Here is a 26697-nt window from a genome sequence, read left to right as displayed (position 1 = left end):
CCTGTAAAAGAGTGACTTCTGTCACTCATTCAGGTAGCAGAAGGAACTCTAAGGTTTCCCTGGAGCCTTCTCTTCCCAGGATTAACACCCCCAGCTCTCTCAGCCTTGCTCTGTGCTCTCTCAGAAGCAGGCAGAGTCGTTCAGCAGGATGACTCATGATGGAAATAAAAAAAACCATCAATACCTAAGAGTAAAGGTCATTTGCTAAAGGTAAATGGCTTTCATGAATGAAGATGCTGAGGATTAATCAGCATTTTCTACCAGCAGATGATACACTTTCATGGCACAGCTGCTGATGCACCCAGCACTGCCTGTCCTTTAGCACAGAGCTCACTGTCCCTGGATTTGCCTCCTGTGCTTGATGTAGTTCTTTGGCAGAATTATATCAGCTCATGCAGGCCCCAGAGAAACCACAGCAGTGCCTTCCTGCCATTGTGCACCAGGAAGGGCTGGCTGAATTTCCCTCCCTCAGCTGTGGGATGCATTCATTTTAAACAGCCAGGAGCAGAAAGCTGCTCCTCACAGCACAGGAACCGCTGAGCTATGGACAAACACATCCCCACTGCAGCCTCTTCCAGCTGGTACCAGCACCTGCTCCACCTGTGCTGCAATCCAACATCCTTATTGCACTACAAGTGGAAAAATAACCCCACCTTTATGTCAGGGAGGCCTCCAAGACCGAAAATCTGAGGCCAGATGCATTAAGACCCTTCTGTGCAAATCAATGTGAAAATCAGAAGCAAAATCACTCAGTCCTTGCATCCCTTGGTGCTTCTTTTGGTCCAGGACATGTGAAGGGATGAAGCTCTGGCTTCACATGCCACAGTGAGCTCTTATTCCCCCAAAGCTCAAACACTGTCTGTCTGTGCTGTTTCCTGGAAGATTAAGTTATCATTTTGGGCTGCAAGGCTGTAATTTGTGAGGCTTCACCAGAGATAAATGGGTTTTGTTTGTTTCTGCCTCAAATGGGAACATGGATAAGACTTAACCACAGAAGAGAGTGTAATTTCCAAAGTATTAGGGAGGATGAAGGGCAGTAGCTTGAGAAGAGATGGTGATGTTCTAAGCCTGAAATTCCCACCATTTATACCACAGTAAATCCACAGGAATTGTGATTTTCTTTCAAATGCAGAGAGAAACACCATCTTCAAAAAACTATGAAACTGTGTGAGGAAAAGTGTCAGGGAAAGGGCACCAAAAAAAGAAACATAAAGGGCTTTATGTAGGAAAAAAAAAAGTAAAGAAATAAATCCTTTGTGTTGGATGATTTGATCTGTCAAATACCTCAGTTTATACCCATGGATTAAAAGTACACTCAGGGTACCTCAAAAACCTGTGAGACTCATCTGGAACTAGTGATGTGTTCCACTGCACAAAGCAACTATGGAAAGGACTTGATGCCAAAACTTGAAACCAGATTTTTGAAGCAAATTAGAAAAATAAGGCATTTTATGCTAGTGATTTGACAGCTGCCAAATAATTCTTCAATATATGTATTTTCATAGTCCAGATAGAGAAATGTTTATAGAGTTAATTTTTTTGTTGTTTAAAATAGAATTAAAAATAAACAGATATTTTATGGCATTTTGTTGAGTAAAATAATGATTTAAATAAATGGAGGAAATTCTGAATATGCCCTAATACAGAAAAATGCAATTGCCCACTTTTGTTTTAGGCAGCATGTTTTCATGTGCCTGTTTTGATCCCATTTTTATAAGCATTTGAAGTATAAAAAGGGGTGAAATAGTGACAAAACTGCTTTAACCAGATTGCTTTGCAGAGGTTATGTGCTGCAGAGAAGGTTTCCCACCCTGCAGAGGGTGGTGGAAGCCTCTCAGTGGGTCTGAGCAGGGGCTGCACCCTCCTGCCTTAGAAAAGCACCTGCAGAAAACAGATATTTTATACCTTGCTAACTGCTCAAGCTGCTTGGGGTGAAAGCATCTCATGTCCTGAACCTTTTGTTTCTCAGTCTTTTAGTCACATCCTCCTGTTTGTCACAATCATAGAGAGAAGTTCCAAGTGCTTTGGCAAAGGCTCCTAGAAATACTGTTTTCAGGTTTTTAAAATCTTCTCTAGGAACACCCTTGTCCCCCTGAGCTGCCTAGGATGGGTTTTTGAGGCTCCAGCCTTACACAATCTTGGTTTTGTGATGCTTAAGTTTTGGAAATAAAAAAAGAATCAGAAAATATCTGTCTAATGAACAGCATCCAAGACTTAAAGACAGCTCAGATTAGACACTGCAATTAAATCCTTAGCCTGAAAAATCCACGCTAAGCCTCTGAGCAATATCAGCAACAAAAGGAAAGAGCTTTTCCTCTCTGTACCTCCAGCACTTAAACTTGGGAGAGCTTTCACTGGTGAGGCTGAAGTGGGATTTAACACTAAAGGCCAGAGCAAAAAGGGTGTTGTGAAGGTAGGCTGATAAACCAGACAATTTATTCCAGCTGCAGATTTGGCTCCTAATGAATTGTTAGTTTTACAGAGACATATTAAAATAATAAAAGTCAGTGAATCAGCAATCTTCACAGCAAACCAAGTTCCAGAGACTTCAACCCCCATTAGAAGCTCTCTTTCTCCAAACATTTGGACATCATCTCTGTCTGCTGTGTCTTTTTGAGTTTCCTCTTTCTAATTCTGAGCAAATGACTACATGGGGCTGCTTCCATGTGTCAGAGCCAGTGCTGAGCAGCAGCTGCAGCCAGGACACACCAGCACTGCACCAGCCTGGAGCAGCCAGGGGAGCAGCAGGAGGATCCTCTTCTCTGGCTGGATGCACAAAAAATCTCGAGTGCAATACTTCCCTCCCTCTCACTCACCCAATGATTTAACCAAATAAATGGCTTTTCCTGCAGGAATTATCTTGTTTCTGTTTCAGGAATAGACTGTAAGTAAATGAGGGAAGAGCAAGGGGGTCTGTCAGGCAGTGAACCCTGGCAGAGTTAGCAGGGAGCAGCCCTGGGTACCTCAGTGCTCTGCTGGGACTGTCTGAAAAATGCCTTCAAACTGATGGTTGTATCTTCTGAGTAAGAGTTTATCCAGGAAAAAAAAAAAAAAAAAAGAGTCTCCAGTGCATTTAATGCTTAGCAATCCAGATGTGTAGGTCTCAGGAGAAAAAGTTCTTAATTACAATTTGGAAGCAACAGAAATTTACTACAGATGTATTGGGAAAGTGAGGAGCTATGCCCATAATCAGAATTTTTCTCCCACTATTTCCACCTTTTTTGGCTTATACGTAATGGTTGGGTTCTGCTTTTGAAATGGAAGTAAAGAGTTGTGGGTGAAATCACAGACACATTAGTGGAAATAAAAAAGCAGCTAATTTTAGAATAAAAATCACTGGTGTCCCCTTTCAGTCTGTTTTCAGCAGCTAATCAGTTTTAATGAAAACATCTTTGATGGATAGAAGAAACTAGCTGGCAATAAACTGGAGGAAGTTGACAGTGAATACATTAGCTGGGGAGAGTCATCTGTTCTGGAGCTCTTTAGCAAGTGACCATATATTTTAAATTTGTGTTACATCAGAGCTGGTGAAATTGTTGAGCTGCTCTGCTGAGTGTACTGAAGTCTGCTCCTGAATGTTGCATGCAGAGATATTTGTTCATGTTTACCAGACAGAAACATCATATTTAGTGTTGCTGTGACTCAAATCCATCTGTCCTGACACACAGAAAGGAAGCTTAAATATGGCCTGTGTTTATACCAGCAAAATTCTATGTCTGTATGTGTTTATATGCATATATTAAACAGAAAAAAAAAGTGGGGATTATGACTGCTAAATCCAGGTATTATATTGGCTTATGGGCCTGCAGTGATTCATACATTTAAGAAATTCTGTGTGGGATTTTTTTATGCATGTTTCTGAAGTCAACTAAAATAACAGTCGTGACAGTGGGTTTTCTCACAAAAACTGGCTTGCCATACTGCTTACATATTTCTGTTACCAAATGCCTTATCTAGATCTTCTCCTGCTCACATTTCTTTTTTTCCCCCCCAAAATAATTTGCTATGAATGAATGTGAGTTTTAGTTACAGCTGACGAATGAAGAGGAGAGGGAAGAAACCAAGTGTTGCTTTTCCATAATTTCATCACATATTTAAATTTTTAGAGTATCAAAACATTGTCTTGTTAGATATAGGTGAAGAAAAGTCAGTATTGGGTTCTTCTGAAAGATTTGCTGCAGGTTTCCTTGCAGTTTGCTGCTTTGCAGAGGTTTTCATATGTGACAAGGGGACAGGTGATGCTCAGACTCAACTGTGACACAGGCAACAGAAGCAGAAGTCCCTGTTTTGGTTAAATAAAGCTGTTTGTGCATCATGGTGAGTCAGGTGTCAGAGTTCTCATGCTTTTATTCAATGTAAAGTATTCCTGGGAGAGGAATCCCACAGGAAGAGCTGTTTAGAAGCAACTGCTTGGTGCAATGACATATATCACCCTTCAACTAATGAAAAAGCTATTAAAAGCTGAAGATCACACTTTTTTTTTTTTGCACCAGCAGCAACAGATACCAGCCATCCCCACAGAATCTCTTGGCCTACATTATTAATCAGGGGCATAAAATGTAAATAAAAAATTAAAGCATTTGAAGAGCTGCCAGAGCCCATCTCTGTGGCTGTGTCAGTGCAGCACTAGAGCTGCAAGTACCAGACAGGGATGAAGCAGACAGCAAACTGTCAGGGAGGTGTGATGGCTGGCCAGCCCTCTCCTGGAGGACTCCTAAGTACATTTAATATGCTACAGAGCCATGGGAGTAATTTGGGATTTATTGGCTTTGCAGTGATGAGGGGATGCAGTAAGGAAATGATGAGCACAAAAAAACCAGAGCATTTAAAGTCATGAAATATGAAATAGGACTGCAACTGTCCAGCCTACACCTTCCCCCAAATAAATAAAACTGACTTCCAAGTCAGAGATGGGAGCCAAGAAGTTGTGGAGAGGGTAGAAAAAAAAAAAAAAGCATCCTTTCCATCTGGGCATGGGATTTATATCCATAATCTCTGAGGAAACCAAATAAGAGAAGGATGCATTTTTCTTCCTTCTCCCACCCTGAGAACTGCAATTGTGGTGGAGGTTCCTACCCTCTTTCACGTGGGAACAGAGAGCAAGTTCCACCAAGGAGTGAGGAGCCTTGTCTCCAGCATTCCCTGGAGAGCAGCAAAGATGGAACCAGTAAAGCCCCATCAGGTTTCTTTATTTCTGCAGGAATGTGGGAAACTGAGCTTTTAGGTATTGTGAAATCTCAGCTCCTTCTACCCAATGAACTCAGAAGAATTTATTGCAAGAAGAGATGATATTGAGGTTCAGTTTTATTTGTGTTCAAAGATCTGGTTTGGAACTTGGCAGGACAAATTTTTTGCAGGGTTTGGCTGTTCTTGCAGAACCTAATCCAAAGCCCATTGAAGTCAGGACAAATCTCTCCCTAGACTCCAGTGAATTCTGGGTCAGACCCCTACAGTAACATTGATTCTGATGGCTGCAGAGGTTGAGATTTTATTGCTGCAATCAACATAAAATATGTCTGGCTTTCATTTGAGATATTTCCCTCTTTCTTTTGCATAGAGCTCAAGAAATAATAATATTTACTTTTTCTGGGGAAAATATTTATTTATCACTGCACAAAACTATGAAGTATGATTATTGTTATATGAAGTTGCAGGGAATTCCATGAAAAATTGTACTCAGTTTTGTACTCTCTTGCTTAATTTCCTCGTGTCTTCTGATGTTTATTCCATTTTTGCATTACAAGACATGCAGTTTTTAATTCCTTTTCCAGATGATGATTTTCACCCAGAAAAGAAAATAACATAAGCACAGACTGCAACAGACTTCATCCAGGCTGGAGCCTTAATTCTGCACATAATTCTGGCTAAAGTTTTTCTGATATTAATATTTGTGAATTTTGTACTCAATACATGGCTATCATTGAATATAAATTAGGGTCTGCTGAGCCATTTTGAGGCCATTGTAGAGTTTTCACCATGGTAAAGAGCACAGGGAGGAGGCCTTTCCCTCATAAGAGGTCTAGGGAAATAACAGTTTTTTTTGCTGTTTATGGACACATTTATTTTTAAGGAGTTTTGTTAAGCTCTAACAACTTACAGTTAAACTTACAGTTTAACTTTTAAAATTTTTTATTTAACTTGATCTCAAAAAAAAGAGTTGCTACCCTTTTTTTCTTCTTTTCCACATTTATCTTTTAGTTCCTGTGTTTGACAGTTAATTACCAAGCTAGAATTCTACAACAAAATTATTCTTTTGTTTTGTAAATTTAATTTTTTTACACATGTTCTGTTGTGCTACAGTCTCCAAATCTGTACAATGCAAGTAATGTGTAGAAATATCCCGAGTCTGGAATGTCAAATTTATGTAGGTGAAATTGCCATGAATATTTTTGGGGAGAAAAGTGAGGTGTTTTACACCCAGTAGTACTTAATCCCCAAAGTTTCTTTCAGATGGATGAAAGGCAGAGCATTTATATAAAAGTGTTGTGCAGCTCAAGGAGTGATGGATGGCACTGCTATAAATTCAAATCACCCAGCCCTTGATTTATTCAGGAATTTTCAAGAGTGTGGCAATATATATTTCTAATTTCCACCGAGGATGAATTTGGTGAAAGGAAAGAGAAATTATTTGCTAAAGTATAAGCTGGAAAGAGGTGGTGGATGCCAATGTTAACACTCCTAAAGAAGAGTTGTTTCCTGAATTAGGCAGCAGAGCAAGGAGCACTTTTGGTGCTGAAGTGCCAGAGCTGCTGACAGACAGTCCCCTTCCAGCAGGGCTGGGGGGTTTGATTAAAAACTGCTGATGAGAGCCTTCCCTGCCAGCCCTGCCAGAGCTCCTGGCTGAGGAGACAGCATCTAGCAGGGAAACAGGCTGTGGGTATTCCTCCACCCTCATGGGAAAGAAATTCATGTAATTTATGTGATTATGAACTACAGCTGCATCAATATGAAAAGTGACAGTCACTTTGATGGAAGGTGTTCAGTTAGCTCAGAGCTCTGTGTTAATAATAAAAAGGCAGCTGAGTTACAGACAGCCCATACAGCTGAATATCCCCATTATCCCCAGCTCCAAATATAATAATCTGAGCCTGAATAGCACTTTTCAGCTGAGATATTAACAAAGTTCCTCCATCACTGATGGAGACAGGAAGCAGTGTTATTGCATTTGGGATTTGGGGAAGATTGAGATCCTAGGAGTGAGTTTGTTCATCATGGCAGGGGGAATCAGTGGCAGAGAGGGATAAAGCCATGAGGACGTGCACGTGTTGCTGAGCCCTTCCTGCTTATTCCTTCTTAGTCCTTCCTAGTCTTTCACAGCACGTCTCTGATTTAAAAAAAACAACTTTCTCACATGTCAGACTGTACGAAGGGTCATGTGGGGCATAGGGTGACCAGCAGACAAGGGCTGTGAATGACCATGACTGTGCAATATATTCAATTTATAACTCTGTACAGACTGAGCATAAGGCACCGTGACCACAACATGTTCTCTCATTACTCAGAGAGGTGAAGGACATGGTCAAACTTAGAATTGCAGTCATTTTTTGGAAATTGTTTTATTTTTTATTGCTGCTGTGAGGCATACCAACAAAGCCAGTCAAAGCACATAGGAATTTCAGCTCTGCCTCTACCCTAAAATATTTAAATTTCCTTGGAGCTCTCACTCATAAGGAACAGAAAGCCCACACTGTGGTGAATTTCCTAGACCATCCCTGTGGCCATCCCTGGAAGAGTTCATCATGCTGGGGACATCCTTTAGTGGTGGGTTTGGCACTGCTGTGTTAGTTTGACTCAATGATCTTCAGGGTTGTTTCAGACCTCTCCATTTCTATTCCCTGAGTCTGTGAGCCATTTAAAATGCAGAGAAAGGTGGTGGCAAGCAGTGCTTTCTTGATGGAAAAATCCAAGTAGTTTAGGAAAATGTGAATCTCCAAACTTTGAGAATCTGTTAACAGTCTGTGGGGAATATAAAATAGAATTCATTTATTGAAAAGGGTTTGAAATTTTTTTGAAAGCCTCTGCATTTAAGAACCAGAGTCTCTTGTGATTTGACCTCCCAACAGCAACTTTTTTTTTGCAGAGGCAAAGAAATGTTAAATGCTGTGAGTGCTAGACTGGGAACTCAGTTCAGCTAACATCAGGTTTATGACCCAGGATGGAGGTAAATGGCCAAACCCGATCAACACCCCATTAATCCAAGGATGATCAAGTAACATTGCATTTGGCAAAGCCACAAATAACCATGTAATAACATTGTAATTCTATGGTAATTTCTTACACATGGTTATTGATGCCCTGTAAAATAATGTGTTACCAATAATCCCATATTACCTCTCTGCTCTTAAATATAAGGTCACTGACAGACCATGACTGTTTAATGTACTTTCAGTCTCAAACAGAAATCTTATACAATGGTTATAAAAATGAACCTTAGTGGGTGACCCTCTTTGCTCTTCTTTAATATTTTTTTCCTCAGAACATGTCACATATACATCAGTGCTACTCTAGATAGTTCGTGGGGTATTGGATTTCATTTGCATTTGGCATTTCCTCTCCACTTTTCACCTACCTACTTTAAATTAGGACCTCAAAGATTTGGATTGCACAAGTTGTTCCCTCCAATGGTGAAGACTGAAGACTGATTTGAGACTCTTGCATTAGGATTCAAACCAAACCATCCCAAAACCAACCAAATACAATACTGTGCCATTCACCTACAGCTTATTTTGAGCATCAGTTATTGGTGAATGGGTAAGAAATTTGGGTGCTCCCATTGCAACCTCCTACTGTGAAGATACCTGGAAACCAGCTGAGAGCACCAAGACTTGTCTAAGAGTTAAACTAGTGTCATGCTAGGTTTGTGTCTCTCAAACCTGCACCTTGTTTGACTCAAAATAACTGTAATGTGTAATATAATCTTTTCCACCTGTGTGCAGAGAAATCCATATTCCTCCATATGCTGCTGCTTTTACGTGGAAGAAGTTTTGGGTCTTTCTTTACAGTAGGTCTCACTCACAGTCTAGACATTTTTGCCATAGAATCATGGAATGGTTTCAGTTGGAAGGAACCATAAAGATCATCTCTTTCCAATTCTCCTGCACACATTCCACTTGACCAAGGTACTAGAAGCCTAATTTGATTCCACAGGCACACATTCCACTTGACCAAGGTACTAGAAGCCTAATTATTTTCCCTTTATTCTTTCCAGAAAAGATTTAAAAATTATATTAATTCTAACTTTAAAATTTGGTCTTGAATACTCTTAAAATTGCAAAAGATTTTGAACCAAATTGGTCCTGTATTTTAGAGCTATCCCTTTTGCCTTGGTAAACCAGACATTGGAAAATACTTATCTGAATCAAATTGTGTTTTGGCAATTTATATGTAGCTTTAATTAGAAATATCTAATGAATTAGCAGTCTGGCCACAAAAACCTTGATCAAGCACTCAAGCAAGAACACATTCTGCTCTCACTGAGCATCTCCTGCTGCTCAGCTTTGCCTGGGCTTCCACCTTCCACAAACCCACAGTCTGAGGCAAGGGAGTGCTTGCACTCTTTAAACCCCATTTTTTTCTTCTGCCTGTGTGTGTCTCTGGGACTGGGAGAGTTAGTTTTATGTCTGCAGCTCATCAGGGCTGGTATGTTGTGTGCAGAGGGGTAGCAAAATTTAACAGCAGTTATTATCATTCCTACACAGAGATGTGTAACTTGGGGTTTATAACATTCTCCAAGATGCTATTGAGGACAAGACTGGGTCAGGCTTTTCAGAAGAAACAAACAACAACAACAAAAAGTGCTGCAAGATGGAAGAGGAATCCTGAGAATGGTAACTGCCCTCTATGCAGAAAGGAGTGGAGACTCCAGCAATCCAGCAATCCCACCAACCTCATATTCCCCAGGGCATCTAGCTGGGCTTCCATTCACCAGCTGTGATTGTCAGGTAAACAGACCAAGGGGAAAACAGAGACCTCTGTGCCTGGAAAAGGCAGAGCCCCCTGGCCTGTGAAGCCCTGCAGTCACGTTGTGCTGGGTGCTAATGAATGAGAGCACTGTCTCTGGCTCTGCTCCTCAAACTGCACTTCTGAATTCAATTAGCTTTTGGGAGCCTGCTTGTGTGCTCTCTGTACAGCTGTGGAGCACAAGGAATCGTGTGGTTTCTGTGACCTTTGGTTGCTCCTTGCAGCTTTTTCTCTGATGCTGCCTCTCAGCCATTCCTTTCACCCCATCGTGCAGTCACATGCATTTCTCACATCCTTCAAAGGCACAGCTCGGGATGCAAACATGGATTATGTGTTTCACAAGGTCTTCTCTTTCTTCTGTACCAGCAAGAAAACCATAAGGCTCCTTTCCAGTGTGCTGACTGGGATTTGGCTGGTGCTGGAAACCCCTGCACTCACTCCTCACACAGACCCTCATAGGACAGGTTTTGACCTGGACATTTGCAGTTCAGAGGATGCTGCATATCCTGTAAGCTCTGTTCTGGAATGCCCTACTGCAGTCACTGGGTGAGGCAATTCTGGCCATCAGAGCTAGGGGGGAAATTAGGGGTGAGCCTCAATGCTGCTCCAATCTGTATTTGATCTCCAGTGTGCAGCTACAAAGGGCACAGCTAACTTTTAAAACAAAATTTGCTTCTTTACCGAGTCAAGAAGAGTATTTTAAACTCTATGTTTTAATTAATTATTATTTCTCTCAACAGATTGGACAAAGGGAGATTCAGTATAGCTCAAGATTACATGCCAAGCTTTTGAACCTGCAATGAAGCTGTAAAGTTAAAAATCTACTTTTTGTGCTAATTGTCAGGCTTATAGAATTATTTGCATTTGCTAATTCCATTTGCATGCCTGATTATCAGAAGGATCATTTACAGGACAGTTTACTACAGGCAGCAGTGTTTCCCTTTTTAGTTGCCATTTCCATCCCTCTTCCACAATAATCTTTGGTCCTGTCACTGGAAATTAGCCTTTTCCCAAATAGAAATATAGCTGCTCTTCTCCCACAAAGTGCAATATTATCTATTCTGTTTGGTGATTAGCTGAAAGCTGCAAACTATTATTTTTTAAAATGTTGTTTAAGGAGGAGACAAAATAAACATAAGTGGTTATTCAGGTTCCTAAGCCACCTTACACTCTGAAGGCTACACCTGAGCATAAGGGTACAGAAAAGGTTCTTAGCCCCCCAGGATTCAGCATGAACTTCCAGCCACTTGCCAGCAGTGAAGTGCTAATTTGCAGCCTTTAGATTTGGCACAATTCACTTCAACAAGCACAGAGAGAAAGAGCACCAGCCCCCTTGGAGGGGACGGGCTCCAGCACCAACAAAGCCCCATTGTTCCCCTGCCCAGAGAGCCTGCAAGCTGTGGTGACCCCAGAGAAGTCCCTTTGGAAAGGGAAAACTGCTTTGCAATAATAATTATTCCTAGAGTTCAAAAGACTAAGCCTTTCCCTGAAAGAAATCAAATGATTAAAAATTCCCACAACAGCTGGCTGGGGCTGTATGAAGACGTCAATTACTCTGATAAGGAAGAAAGAAATGGTGCCTTCAAATGCTTCAAAGGGACAGCTAAGTATAAATGTGTTTGGGCTTTGTAAAAACAGATCTGCAGTGCTATGATCTGCCTAATGAATGTTTCTCTTTTGTGTGGCATTCCTGCCTTTAAATGCTTTCAGTCACTTGAATAACCACGGATTCCTCTGAGTGAATAAACCCTCCTGTTACCTTTTCAAAGTGCCTGAAAGTGTGATCTAAAACATGACTTGATCCTCTGTCCTTCCCAGCCAAATCAGCTGTTCACAGATGGATCAGGGTGTTGTGCTTACTTCATCAACAGCAAGGATAGGCTCATCCACCCTTTTCCCTGAGGAGAAGACACAAATTATTTGTTTGGTTATACAGCAGACCTTCCCTCCTGGAGTTAAAGGCATGTTCCACTTGATAGGCACAAAACTTGGCCAAAATACTCAAGATACAGCAAAAACCAGAAGGTTTTTTCCTTGTAAAACTTTATGATCCTTCAATCAACAAATGTGTGAAGTGTGCATTTCCAGTAAGAATTAAAATTGATCTTGTGTTTCTGACCACTGCTTACAGCTCTGAGTGTGGCAAAGTTACCATGCAGAATGCACTGAATCATCAGCACTTATGCACTGGGGACAAAGCTGTGCATGAGAAAGGGGAAAAGGAAATTTTCAGGCTGTTTAGAAAGATGTTCCACATGTTAAGGCTGTTTCCCTTGTCTGTGTGGGCTTTGTGACACAGAATGGGGTTGCATGCAGGACCATGCAGTCACTCAAGGCTGAGTGATTTTTGTATGAGAGCATTTCCAAGTGTAAAGCTCAGGAAACATGAATGGTACATGATATCCAAAAGAATCTGTTCTCAGTGTCACTTCATAGAACTTCTATTTTTTTGTGGAAGGGCAGTGGCTTTGAGAACTCTCATGTCTTGCAGCTGAAGTAAAGGGAAGGGCTCTGCATTAAATAAATATTTGGATTCTCTGCAGCCCTGAATTCCCAAATAAGAACCAACCTTCAAATCATACATGCAGTTCAGCTGGCAAATGGTGAATTATCCTCTCATCTAATGTAATCCAGTTGGGATTTTGTATCTTAATTTTTTTCTTAGTGCATTTTCACAGACTAATGATCTTTCCAATGAAGTCCATTTCCAGAGGGAAACTATTTGCCTTCTGTGGGTTATCTATGCATTTTATTGACTCAGACTTTTTCTCTTAAAAGTGTGATGCTGACAAATTTTAAAATGCCTTTTAGGTGCTTTTCCCTCTCTTTGGCTTCTCCACTTCTTTCATATTTTCACATGAATTTCATATAAAATTCCCAAAAAGATGGCTATGCAGTTAAAAGTGTGCTTGCATCCAATTGGATGGAATAGATATCCTAAATAAAAAAAAGGGCAGAGTTTAAAGCTCAGAGATGTTTCCAGATCTCACCAAACCACTGTCCTTGGTCATCCTGAATTGCTCATGTCCTTTTTGGTGTTACCACAGAATTGCCAGTGAGCAAATTCTCATCACTGTGATGAAATGTGGGACAGAGCAGCAGAGCTTGCTCCCAAAGCCTATCTGTGATTTTCAGTGAGCTTGTGAGGTTAAAACAGGTAATTCTTTGAATGGCCATGTCTGCACAGCACTGCTGTCTGGATTTATTTCTCTTTTGTTTTCTTTTCAAATGCTCTGAGTGCCACATGTTCTTCTGGGCTGGTACCAATACCCAGAGCTTTCACCATCTCTGTCATTGCCACCACTCAGCAGACAATATCTTTCCTGGATTGTGTTCTTCCACTCCCTGCTGGGAAAATGACTTTTTGAAATTTATTCATGTTGTTATTTGCCTTGTGAAGTATCTGTTCCTGAAAGAAACTGTGACAGATATTCAGATTTTACACCCATCAAATGATAGGTAAAATACATGATTTTTTTCTCATTTTTCACCTTCTTATGCACACTTCTTATAAAGATGCTGAATGTCAGAAGTACCTTGTGCCCAAGCCTTTCTAGCCAAGCATAATTTAGCTTGGAAATTCTTAAATATTACCTGTATTGACACTCAAGCAAATTCTGCACATGGAAGGTCTTCAACTGGCATGGAAAATGAAGCCTGTGTGAATGGAAGAGGTGGGTGGCTGGAAAATAAATTCATCTGGGAAATTTAGGGAATAGAGTTCAGTTTTGTATTGGTTGTGGGCTGGGAATACTATCAGACTATCCAACTTATCCAATAAGTGCTGCTGTCTCTAGAAAACCAACACACTGACCCAGAGCAGACAGGGGTGATGGAATAGTCATTCTTGGTTGGGTTCATGCTCCTAGATGTGTATACAGGACAGCATTTTTTCCTTTTTGTGTGCATGGCACATTCCTAAGCTGTAATTGCCAGACTCTCCAAGTTCCTCTGGCTGCCAAATCCCCCCACTGTGACTCTAGCAGTGTTTTGCATTAGCTGTACTGAACAGTAAATATTATAAAGAAAATAACCAGCATTGAGTATCCTGCTAATGCATTTAAACCACCAAGCCCCTGAAATTACTTTTGACCAGTTGTGTCCAGCCCCAGATTTTCAAGGCCATTTATGACAGACCCCAATTTATCTTCTGTAGATGCAGTCATTACTCTTAGTCCACCAGGCACTGCAAACTCTGATAGCCCCTTTATCTTCCTGTGCCCTACCTGCAGTATTTAAAATGTTAACAGCTCTCCTTTGTCACTGGTTCAGCACATTGAATATTGAAACTCTGCTTACAATGCTGAAACCTTCAGAATATAATACAAAAGGGGAAAAAAAAAACAATATTTCCTGTTCTGCAGGATAAAATAAGGACAACAGAAATCTGTTGACACAGTCACCACTGAAAGAACATACTGCATAAAAGGAAGTTCAGCAAAATGAATGGGCACCAATGCTTGGCAGCATCCCAGGCTTTAAAATTAAATAGCAACTTAATTTTCTTTAGAAAGAATGGAGAGATAAAACTGAAATTATTCTTGCAGTTAAGAACACTCCACTTCTTATATGTTCTTAAGACTTCCAAAATCTCATTTGAAGAATTAATACTACTTGTAATACTTTTTTTTTTTTTTTCCTAACAAGGAGACAGCATGTACAGCATTGCTTTCTTCGAATGTTTCTATTTTTATTTTATTTGAGTTCTAAGGCTTGAATAAGTTACAGTGGCACAAGTCATTGTCCAGAGGTGCAAATAAAGAAACCCTGCAAAGAAAATGGATGTCTAAAAAGGTATGGGATGATAGATTTCTTCAGAATTGACCCAGAAAAGTCCAAAGGTTATGGCACTAAACACCAAAAGTCTCCTTTATGATCAGCTGTGGCAAAATCCAATACTCTTGACTGAGAAAGTCATGGTGAGTGTTGGGGGTTGTTAAATTAATCTAGACCTGTGTGAGTGATGGAAGGGACATTAATTAAACTCAGGCAAGAAACTTCTTAGGTTTTAGAGCATGGACTTAGGTTTTAGAGACATGAAAAAATGGCCTTTTTTCTGTGCTCTTTAAATCAGCTTTTTGCAGAGATCAGCAAGCATTCTGTGGATACACCAAATCAGCTTGGGAAAACTCTTTTGGATTAGGAAGATTGATGTGGTAATGAGAGAGCTTGCTGAGGATCAGAGAAGTGGTTTTAGCAATGAAGAAGGGCTTGGGGCTGGAGAAAGGATACAGAGCAGCAAAGGTATGAGCAGAGGAGAGGAAAAATGGGATTGCACCTGCACAGTGGGAATGGGGCTCCCTCAGAGCCTTTTCCCCTCAATTCTGTGGACCCAGAGAGCTGCAGGGAAGACCCAGCTCAGGACAGGTCTGCAGCTCTCAGGCTTGAAACAGAGCTGGGTTGGAAGAGACAATTTGCCAAGAACAATAAAAAAGGTGTTCTTGCTCACCTTTGAGGCACCTGATGGGGGTTTTATTTCATCTTTTGGACCCTTTTGTGGCTTACAAATAACTGTTTCTAAAACATTCTTTCTGGAATGTAGGTTTTATCTCAAAAAAAACTCCAAAACCAACAAAAAAAAAAAAAAAAACAACAACCAACCAAACAAAAAACCCCCAAAACAAGCAAACAAACAAAAAAGCCCCCACAAAATAACCTACAATTTTTCCCAGTTGACTGTGACACAGTAACATGTGGAATTCAGACCTTCCACGGCTCAGAAGGCAGAAAGCAAGAAGGGCTTTTTATTTGTTCCACTGTATTTGGGATTATAAATCCTAGTGGATGCTTAGACAGGCAGAGCAGAGCATCCATGATGCTGCAGACTTATTTTCCTCAACTGTGAATTTGTCCCTATTGTCTGAAATTACATTTCTTTCCTGCTGGGTTGAAGCAGTAAGGAATGGAACTGAACTTCATCAGCTGAAGTGAGGAATGGTTTGCAGTTCAGCTGGGAATTGGCAATCCTCAGTCTAAAACTCTCTTTCAAGATACATGAGGTTTAGGAGAGCTACTTACTCCGTATTTATGTAATGTTCTGCTAAACTGCAGTGTTTCAACAAATCAAGTCAGTTAAGTGTTCTCTTTGCAGGCTGAGGATGTCAGGTTCCACAAAAGAATATAAAAATAATTTGCATCATCCAGGCACGGAGCAACTGTGGTTGTGGCTCTCTCCCCTTGCTTTTTTTTCTTTTTTTTTTTAATTAAATGCTGTGCTGCCCCACTCAAGTGGCGTGCCAAGTGACTGTAGGCAAAGCATATGGTCAAAATGCTGTGTGCTTTGTCAGCTAAAACTCCCTGTTTCTTTTAAAACAATGCTACATCTTTAATTTATTACCACTTTTCTGTGCTTTGGGAAAGCTCCTGTGAACGAGGGTGTCGATTTCCAGGCTCAGCTCCTCAGCAGTTTGCTTTGTAAGGTGAACTCAAGCAGTGCTGTGAACATCTCAAGGTCTTCCTTCATCTGCTCAGGGGTCAGGAAAATGTTGGGATGAGCTTTCCCTGCCCTCTGAGCCTCAGATCCCCTTGTGTTGTGATGTATCACATTTTGGGGACATTCCCTTCTGAGACTGATGTCCACTTGTGCCAGCTGGATTTAGCCTGGGTTAATCAGATTGTCCATCCTTAATTCTCTATTATGCCAGGAGGACAATGAGACTTTACATACCTGCTGGTAATGGCACAATGTCTGAAAAGCTAATGGCAAAGTTAAATACTGTAGCAGAAGCTGACTGAAAAATAAAGCTTCTGAAACATATTACAAATATCTGTGGTTTGCAAAGCAGCAAGAAAAAGACAGAACTGCCATTTAAGAAAACATTAATAATGCAACTGGATGACAGATTAAATGTTTTCATCCTGGAAGAAAACATGGCTAGCTGGCCAGAATTAAGTAAAGATGAGGAAATCCTTTGCACATATATAAGTGTTATACTTTATGGGAAATTCAGGTGTTAGATATGATTTAAGGTGGCTCTGATATCACACAAATGTAATGGGGCAAGTGACAGAGGACTTTTTTAAATTGTGCAGTCCAAACCGGAAGAAAATGGAAAATTGCATCCCAGATATTAATTTCATGTCCTTTTCAGTTATTTTTGCAATACGTACAGCTAAGCTAAAAATACTTTTGTTTGGGGGAAAAGAACAAAATTACTTTCTTAGTGCAGACTTTTAATATTTTGATTTCTTGGCTCAGGTGCTGAAATTCATTTGGCAAATTTCTTTCTGATGTAGTGAGTGATCATGAGATTTTCACAGCTTGGAACACGACATGAAAATAATGAACACAGCTAAATTATCTGGTGGCATGACCAGCTAAGTGTTTTATGCCCTTGTGACCTAAAATGACAATCACCAATGAGTCTGGGTCCTTTTTTGCAGTTAATTTTTATGCTAAACACCACACAGGGTGGATTGGTTAATGCTTGCTATGTATAGAGGAGGATTTGAATACGAAGTTGGGGGAGTTTTACTGTGGATGTTCTCTTCCCATGCCCAACACCATTCTTTTTTACCTCTTTTCAAAAGCTGGGCTGTTCATGCTCTGTTCCACTCCTTTACATGTTCATCCTTCACCAAAAGCCAGAGAGCTTCAGGCTTGAGCTTGAAGCCAGAGGCAGATTTAGTCTTCAGGAAGCACAAAGATATTCCTGCAGATTCACAGCCACCACAGAAATCACAGACAGCAGGACTTTCCCACTGCTGAGAGGACACTCAGTAAACTCCAATGTGTTTTTTAAAATTATGTCATCAACAAAAGGTCTGGAGAAATCTTAACAAGGTTCAGTGTTGCTAGAAAAATTTCTGCTTGGCTCATTGGAGGTGAAAGAATGTATGAGAGGATGGATTAAACACATGCCTCCCCTTTAGCCAGCTGTCAAGAACCATTAATGAGAAACTCTGTCTTCTATACTTCATGTTTATTCCATATGAAAATCTTGAAGATATTTTGGGGAGGTGGACATCTAGGAATTTGAATTCCTCTCAAGATGAAAAATGAAAGGTAGGAAGGCTGCACAAGCACATACCACACCTTGGTGAGCACTTGAAGGACATTTTGAAAGCCTGAAATGGACATACAAAATAACTTTTTCCTCATGTTCAGCAAAAAACCTAAAAGTTACATGTGGAAACTCAAATGCTTTGTAAAACTCACAAAGTGGAGATCGAGCACACACATGACATGAAGAAGTTCTTTCCAGCATCCTCACTGTTATTCATACTCAAATTGCTGACAAGAGCCCTAATAACTTCAGGAAGAGCCTCAAATATTCTGAGACTACAAACAGAGGCTGAAATCTGGGGCTTGGTCATTAAACAAATAGGTTAGTCAGGAGATCTGAAAGGGAAGATGTAAACAATTTACATTCCTAGTGAAACTGGAAGCCTTTCCATAATGTTTGCTTTTTTTTTTTTTTTTTTATTTTTATGGCTCATTTGAGCTCACTGCAATCCCACCCAGTAAAACATAAATTCCCTGGATGAATTTGGAATGTGTCAGCTTTTTCTGCTGCAGGTCTGAGGTGCACAGCTCATCCTTTGGGGTGTGCACCTTTGTGTCCCAGCCCTTTGGGGCATGGCAGGAATGTCTCCAGTAGGACTCAGTTTGTTTCCTGCCAACAAAGGGCCCATAAAGATTTGCAAATTTAGCAAAAGGTTGCTTTCATAACAAATGTTTTGGCTTTGCACCCTGTGTAATCTGTGAAACTCCACAGCACAGTGATTTCCCTCAAATCCACACAGCACAACAATAAATCAGCTAAAATCTAATGCACTGTCTGCTAACATGGAATGTGCCATGGTTTTTGGTTTTTTTTTTTTTAAGAAGTACACATTAATCTTAAGTCTTCAACCTAATACACAGTAAAACATGCAAAAGTTTTCAGCTATTTTTAGCTGTATTTCTACTGGTTCCATTGTGGTTTGTTTTCCAGACTCTGGTAGCTCTAAAACCATGGTTATAATACAGAAAAGAGCAAAACCTCTGCTGTATCTCATGGTAAACTGCATTTTAAGGGTTTGTTAGGTCTGAACTGTTTTAGAAGGACTTGTGGTTTTGAGTTTCCTTCCCTATGATAGAATGTGTAGGATTTTTCAGTTGAACACCTTTATTTCAGCAACATCCAGCATTATATCCTACTTGACAGAGAAGACAAAGACCTCAGCATTGAGTGGTTGCCTGAGATGGATTTCTAGAGTTCTAACTTTTCTCTGATCCAGAAAGTGCTTCAGTTACCAGTTTCTTCAGTCCAAAAATTTTAAAGCCAATTCACTGCTGTGTTTGAGCCGTTGTACAGAAATACCAACTCAGTCAGAGTTTTGACTTTGCTAAGAAGAAATACTGGCTAATCCCATTTACTTCAGCTTGACTTTTTCTCTCACATACTAAATCTTGCTCTTAGTATCCCCAGATGGGATCAGAACACAGAATCACAGAATGGTTAAGGTTGGATAAAACCTCTGAGATTGTCAAGTGCAAGCTATAGCCCAGCACTGTGTTCACCACTAGACCATGTGCCCAGGGGCCACAGCTGCATGGTTTTGGAACAGTACATGTGTTTAGAGGGTTTGTGAGTGCTCCACAGCTCTAGGAGAGGTGCACTGCCCACTGCAGAAGCTGCATGTGGTCCCACCTCATCACAGCCTGCCTTTCCTACATCCTTCCACTGGCTCCAGTTTTCCTCCAGGTAAGGGGGAGGACACATTTTTAGAGGTGAACTTCTTCTTTCAGAGAGAATGGCCCCTCTGAGACCACATAAAATCGGTGTTGAGATGCCTAATTGGCAGTGATTTGGTCTTGCTAATTACTAGCTCTGGTGTTTTGTTTTCAGCTGTCTGGCCCCAGTGTTCAGCAGCCTTCATCATTGGGGCATTGTTTGTGCAGCTCCCTCAAATTCCCTTTCAAGTGATGTCTAAACTTCAAACTGTTTTCCTTGCAGGCAGGTCTACAGAGATTTACTGGAATCATGGGAACCACAACCAGTCAGCAGGCAAGAGGAAAAGGCCCCATTATTGGCTCTGTCAGGAAAACTCTGCTGGTAATTAAATTCTGCTCAAGATTTATGAACCCAGAGCAGTGGGCTTGATTGGGCTGCTTATCAGTTATGGGGAACCTCATTACTTCAATTTTAGAGTGAAATCTGTTTCAGAACAGACACAACTCAGCAGGACCTTTTATTGAAGTATTTGGTCTGCTTAATAACGGGTGGCTACTTGTTAATTATTGGGGTGGGGAAGCTGGGCTCATTATTGGGATGAGTAGTCATGTCATCCCAATATTTTTCACATCAGTTCTTTGAAAAAGTCAAGTAAGACGTGAACAATAATGAGAAAGTTCATGCAAGCTCTGAACTTTCAAGTGAAATAAGTATTTTTTCACTTCAGACTAAGAAAAAAATATTTTTTTAATTACAGAAGAATTAAATTTTCTCTTTCCTGTATAATGTGTGTAAGGACATTAACACTGCTACCAGCTACACCAACAATAAAAATAAAGTAGCAATTGTTTCACATTTGGAATCAATCTATTAAAACATAAAAACATATCTCTGGTCACTTGTTAAGGCAAATACAAGGAAAAGATTAGCCAATTTGAAAACACAGTGAGATTTGGTTCAAAAACTGGAGAAAAGTGAACATCATTGGAGCTAATCCCTGGTGTTCCTTGAGAGCCTTGTTAAGGTTTTGCAGCCAAACTGAAAGGAATATTGGGATGGTTTTCTAACACTGCTGGAGCTGTGGCACCCCTTAGGTGCTTGTTAAATCAGGTTATTTCTTTTCATCCCCTTGTAACTATATTATCTAGTGACCAGCCCCTGTACAAAATCAAGAGCAGAATTATTGCCATTTAAAAATACAGACTGGTCCAGTTTCTTTTATTGTTTCTCAGTTGTTTGCTCCTCCACTCCACTGAGATGGATGGAATTGCTCAGTACACTCAGGTGGTGATCACTGGAAGAATCTCTTCCCCTCCACCCAGCCAATTGCTCTTCTTGCCATACTTGAGAATAACAGTTTTGCTGCTTTTCAAACTGCTTTAAAGGGTGCTTTTCCTGAGCTGTCCAATTTTTCACAGAAAGGTAGCTCCATATCTTCACTGCTACCAACTCTGATATCACAAGTCAAACATGACTTTATAAGTGCTTCAGCTTTTTTTTTTTCCTGTTTTCCTTTTTTTTCTTCTTTTTTTTTTTTTTTTTTTTTAAACAGGAATGAAGTGAAGTATAAACATTTCCTGCAAAAGTACATATAATAGAGGTTTGTTTGCCAAGTGGTTTTATTTTCATCCTTGGCTGTGACTCTCAGAAAATGTTTAAACAGCAATGTAAAAATAAATGAATAGATTTTCTTCATTACTATTTTCTTTCCCTGCAAGAATGTGTGCCTCAGGGACACAGGGGTACAGAACAGATTAATAGGGAAATTTTAGTGGGAGCCCCTTGTTAAATATTGGCAGTACATCACTGCACTGGAGAAAAATGAAAGTTGGTGCCCATGGAGCTCTGCCTGATAACTGATTGCAAGACGCCTTCAAGGCTGCAATTTATCTTCAAGAAATACAACAATTAGATCTGTGTAAGCTTGGGCTGTCTCTCTTTGGTAAAGAGGCAGATATGATTTCATTATTCAATTCCTGTGAGGTCATTAGTGAACCTGGAAATCTCTTCAGCCTGTCTGTGTGAGCTTGGCTTTCAAGAAGGAGGAGAAAGAATAAATCTATCCCTGACAGTGTCAGAGAAGAACTGAAGCTCTGAGGTTTGTTTGGACACACCTGGGAAGGAAAAGGGGGATTCCTTGGTGCTGCCATGCCCTGAATCTCAGCAGAGTGCCTGCTGAGACACACTCTGCTGCCTAAATCTGAGCTCCTCTGCTACTTGCAGGACCTTGTGATATTAACACATGCTTCTTAACTCCTGGGCATCATCAACACCTACACTGGCCAGGTATTTCTAAAGTAAAAATGAGTACTTACCAAACGTTTTCCAAATATCTTTTTTTTTTTCTTTTTTTTTTAATAAGAAAAGCTTTTATTGAGGGAAACTCTTCCCATGGGGAAAATGGTATAAAAACCACACGGTTTGGGGGTCTTAAAAAGTGTACATTTACATGTAAAAGGTTATCATCTGTCACCATCTCAAAGTGCTAGCTCCTGTTTCAATGAAACAAGGTGTTACATGAGGCTTAAATCACTTCACCAGAGAGGAAAATCAGACAGTGTATATTGGAACTATCCAAACTACTTCACATTTATTAGACATGGGTAGCACCCAGCACCTTCACCCAGCCACAGAGCAGCCAAGGAGTGAGTTGTCTTTCTTTTTGCATTGCACCCCTACCAGGTATTGCAGGAGTTTTTCAAAATTACCTGCTAGGAGATGATAACAGGAGCATGATTAAGGACTGAAACATCTCAGGGAGAATTAATTCTGTCTTTATTAATTATGTCTTTACAGGAGCACCTGTATTTCAGGCTAACCCAATCCAGCTCTCCTGATTTTAAAGTGGCAGCAGAGAAATGAGAGTGCTTTCATTGAAAATGCCAGGAAGGGAAATAAGAGGGAGAACTGCAGAGTGGGATCCAAACCAAGAGCAGGAAGATCAGAACAATAATAATGAAAAAACACTTAAAAAAATATAAAAGGGGAAGCAGAAGAATCATGTTGGGGTTATCATAGCAGAATTTGGAGTTCTGTCCTTTTTGTATTTTTCCTGGAGGCTGTGGACACAATGAATAGGAAAGAAGAGCATTAATTCAGTCTAAAAAATCCATTTGTCAAATGTGAGCTGTCGGAATCCCTCCCATTGTTTTTTCAGCTTGAAGTCTCAGAAGTGTTAAAAGTTACTTTTTAAGTACCTCTCAAATCTTACTTTTTCCCTTCTCTACTTATATGAACTTATATGAACTATTTTATTTATTTATTTGTTTGTGTGTTTGTTTGTTTGTTTATTTGCATCTATACTAATGGCAATGATAGCCCTGAATGCAATTAGGTATTAATTACACTGCTAAGGGGAAATGTTTCCTTTCATCATCTCCTTCCCTGTTCAAGTGCTGTGCTGGGCTTTCCTTGCCAGCTGCATCACGAATGGAAACAGCCAGAGGAGCCACTTACATGTCATTATGGGGTGGTGAGACAAGGCTGCCAAGTGCCTTGTTCTCTAAAAAAGTCCCTGCCATGTCCCTGCTCAGGGCAGCATTAATGGCTGAGTGGGTTTGGGCATGGCCATGGAGTGTGCAGGGCACAGTGTGCAGGGCAGTGTCTGCTCACATCCCCTGGTTTTGATCAGGCAGCACAGGCTGAAACCCACTGTGCCCTGCCTAGGAGCTGGCTGGGGTGTGCATGGCTCTGCCAGCTTTCCAGCCTCCGTCCTGGACACTGATTTAAATCAGATGTCTGTACTGTAGGTCCTGCAGCTGTAGGGAGAGGGGTAAACAAACAGCACAGAGCTGTTCACATATGGATGCCAGCCTGGAAAGGGCAGGGATTAAGAAGGGAGTGACAGCAGGAGCAAGGGGTTTTATGCTCAGATTGGAGAGAGCAGAGTGTGAAATCCCAATGCAGCATCTGAAGGGGTTTGTGCCCCGAACAGACCAGAGCGTCCCGTGTGAACTTTCCTGATAAACTCTCGTGTTTCCTTCAGGCACATAAACCCTTCCTGTGGGAGAAACGTGCAGCAGCAAGGAGGGGGTGATGGAGGCAGAGAACAGCTCTCTTGGTCTGTGTCAGGGCTCCCTGCATCAGCCCAGATGCTGGAGCAGACAGTAACCACACATAGGCTGGAACACAGAATTTCTGCAGCAAGCAGCACATTTTGTGTTATGACTGGCCACCGAACAACAAAGCCATCCAACTCCACGTTTCCCTTAATCATCACTAGTGCTTAGTTTGTATTAAAATGAAATGCCTGCAGGACTAGATCATAACAAGAGACATGATAAATCTTGTCAGAAGTCCTGCTTGCCCTGGCAGGACGCAGCTCTGTGGTTTTGGCTGTAGCCCATCCGCGCCCTCCGCTGCACCGAGGGCATCACACGTGCCTATTTAAGGCTCAAGTTTGGCTCTCCCCCAGCTGCCCTGGAACCTGTTTAGCTTTCCCTTTAGACACCAAAAAGTTCATTTTTCCTGGGGCAAACTGGGGCCCAAAGGAGGTGCTACAGGGAGATCCTGTTTTTGCCAGCTGTGAATGTTTTTGGGAGGCTGGTGCTGAGCTCAGAGCTCCTGGTGCCTTGATGTCCTGAGCTCCAGCCTCACCCCACACCTCTCCTGGGTATCCTTCACAGGGAAGACAAGGCACACAAGGCAAAGGATAAATATTTGTGGGCAAATCTCACCCTGATCTAAGTTCAGAGCCCCAGCTGGGCTTAGCAGAATTCCTTCTAGCCTGTTTTTGAAAAGCCCAGTGTATGAAGCTTGCCACCAAAGACAATCTCCAAAGTGCCAGAATCGTTTCTGGGAAAATAAACTCTGTGGTGCTCTGGACGTTTTCTACTTTTTATCTTTTTGTAGCAAAATGTTTCTTGGAGGCTTGTGTCTTCTTGATATTTTATCAGGGGATTCCATACTGTCCTTGGAGTTATTTTGGTTTGCAGGGTAGAGAACAATGGAGGAATGATAATATCAATTGCTTCCTCATATTGTTTTTATTTATTTTTTTTCCTCCTATGTTTTGGGAAATTGTTGAATTTTACATGAGGCAGCACACTGAATAGTCATCTGTTGTCCTGGGTCAGTTCATGCCAGACAAATTTACTCTGGGAAACAAATCTCTTCTGACCTTCATTTTTATGGATACTTGTATTAGTTGCTCTTGTGGATTATGTGGAGCAGTTCCGTAAACACATTTTTACCCTGTGCTTTTCCTCACATATTTTGTGAAGTGTAGTAAAAGGACAGCACATCTTTGTAGAGTTTGGGGCTATTTTTGCATGGTAAATCTGCAAGTTAGATAAGGCTTGATGTGAATTTACCACAGATTGCAATATAGGCTCAATTTAAATTACATAATTTTCCCCAGGTTTTTTGGTTTTTTGTTTTTTTTTGTTATTCATAGTATTTCACTGAGACTATTCAGTAAATAAGAATGATAAATCCACAGCATTTCATGAAATTAGTTGCATTTCACTTATTGGTAAGAAATGCTGGCCACCAAATTCCAGATGTCAAACCATAAAATAATAAAGAGAACTCCAAAATCATCCCTCCATGGACTGTATTCTTTACTTTTTCCCAGAATGATAGCTATGAACTGATCTCAGAGAGCATGAGGAGGTGCACATCAAAAAACTGGAGGGATTTCTGATTACATCCACTTGTACCCACTTCTCATTCCTTTTGTTTTGTTTTCTTTTGGTCTTTTAAGCAAGATGACAAAAAAAAAAAAAAAAATCCCTTCACTGCTTTTGAAAGTTTATAAAACAATTGCAAAACAGGGTTTATTCATCCAGCTCAGCCATGGTTCAGTGGGTCTTTTCTGGTTGTAGGGAAACAGCCTCAGCAGATGTTTTCCATCACTGCTGCAGCACAGGAATGTGACCAGGAAAGAAGGTAGAGTGTGCCCAGAGGATCCCAGCTCCTCAGCAGCCTGGGTGCTGCAGGGCAAAATGCATGCCAAGCACAAAGGATGGCTAGACTGGCACCAGAATTACAGGGGAATTTAAGTGCCTTATCCTAACTTTGCACACCTCCTCTCACACTGGTGTGTGTGCATAAAAACAGAACAAACAATGCAGGCCATTGTGTTAGGGAAGTAAATCTCTTAGCAGGGATGCCCCTGCTTACTCATCCTGTGGTTTGATAACTATTTTCTCCACTAATCCATCTTCCCTAAATAAACTGAACTGCTTTGTTGTTTGGGTTGAGATAGCCCAGACTGGCTGTGAGTAATTTGCTTTTCCAATTAAGACATCTTTATAGTTTTTTACATTTGTTGACTGGGCTATGAAGGCAAGCTCCCAGAAAACCTTTGAGATACTGGGGGCAGGACAGGGTGGGCAGAGGGGGAGAAAGACATTGTTTCCTCCAGCTTGTTGGTTTCATTGTGATAGACAAAAACCAAACCCAAAAACCCCTTTCTGAGTGGCTTTTTGTTTGTTTGATGGATTTTCTTGTTTGTTTGCTTGCAGGATGAGATCTGCAAGGTGTGTTACAGAGATTTTCTTTGGCATCAAATGTCCTTTTCACTTTTCCAGCAGCAATCAGGCCTGGCTGATAAGAGAGCCTGTATATAGCATGCACCTGATGGAATCTCATGGTACAGGACATGTATCTTCCAAAATTCTGCTGCTTCATGCACACCTGTGCCCTGGACTGTCACAGCCTTGCTGCTGCTGTCCAACCAGCCACACTTCTGCCCCACACCTTAAAAATTATTGCAAGGAGCAGACTATGTTCTGAATCACAACATTTTAAAGTCAAATCAGGCAAAATTGGCTCAAGCAACAGACAAAGGGACAGGAACCAGGATGGGCATGTGTTTAAGGTATCAGACTGAGGCTTGGCAGATCTGGTTTCAGTTTCCAAACCTGTCAGAGAACTTTTGTACAATCTCCAACAAGCTGCTAAGTCTTTTGGGCATCAGTTCTCCAGCTATAAAGCAGGGGATGATATCATCTGGCCTTGAAGAATAATTGTGGGGATGAAGCTGTTTGCTGGGGCTCCACAGTAAGATGGCAAGGGCTATTGCTTGCAGCCTGATCTCACAGAAATGATCTCACTGCTTAGTGGTTTGGGTTCC

Source organism: Erithacus rubecula, assembly GCF_903797595.1.
Source record: "Erithacus rubecula genome assembly, chromosome: 5".
Taxonomy (NCBI): Eukaryota; Metazoa; Chordata; class Aves; order Passeriformes; family Muscicapidae; genus Erithacus; species Erithacus rubecula.
Note: the sequence above shows the minus strand (reverse complement) of the source record.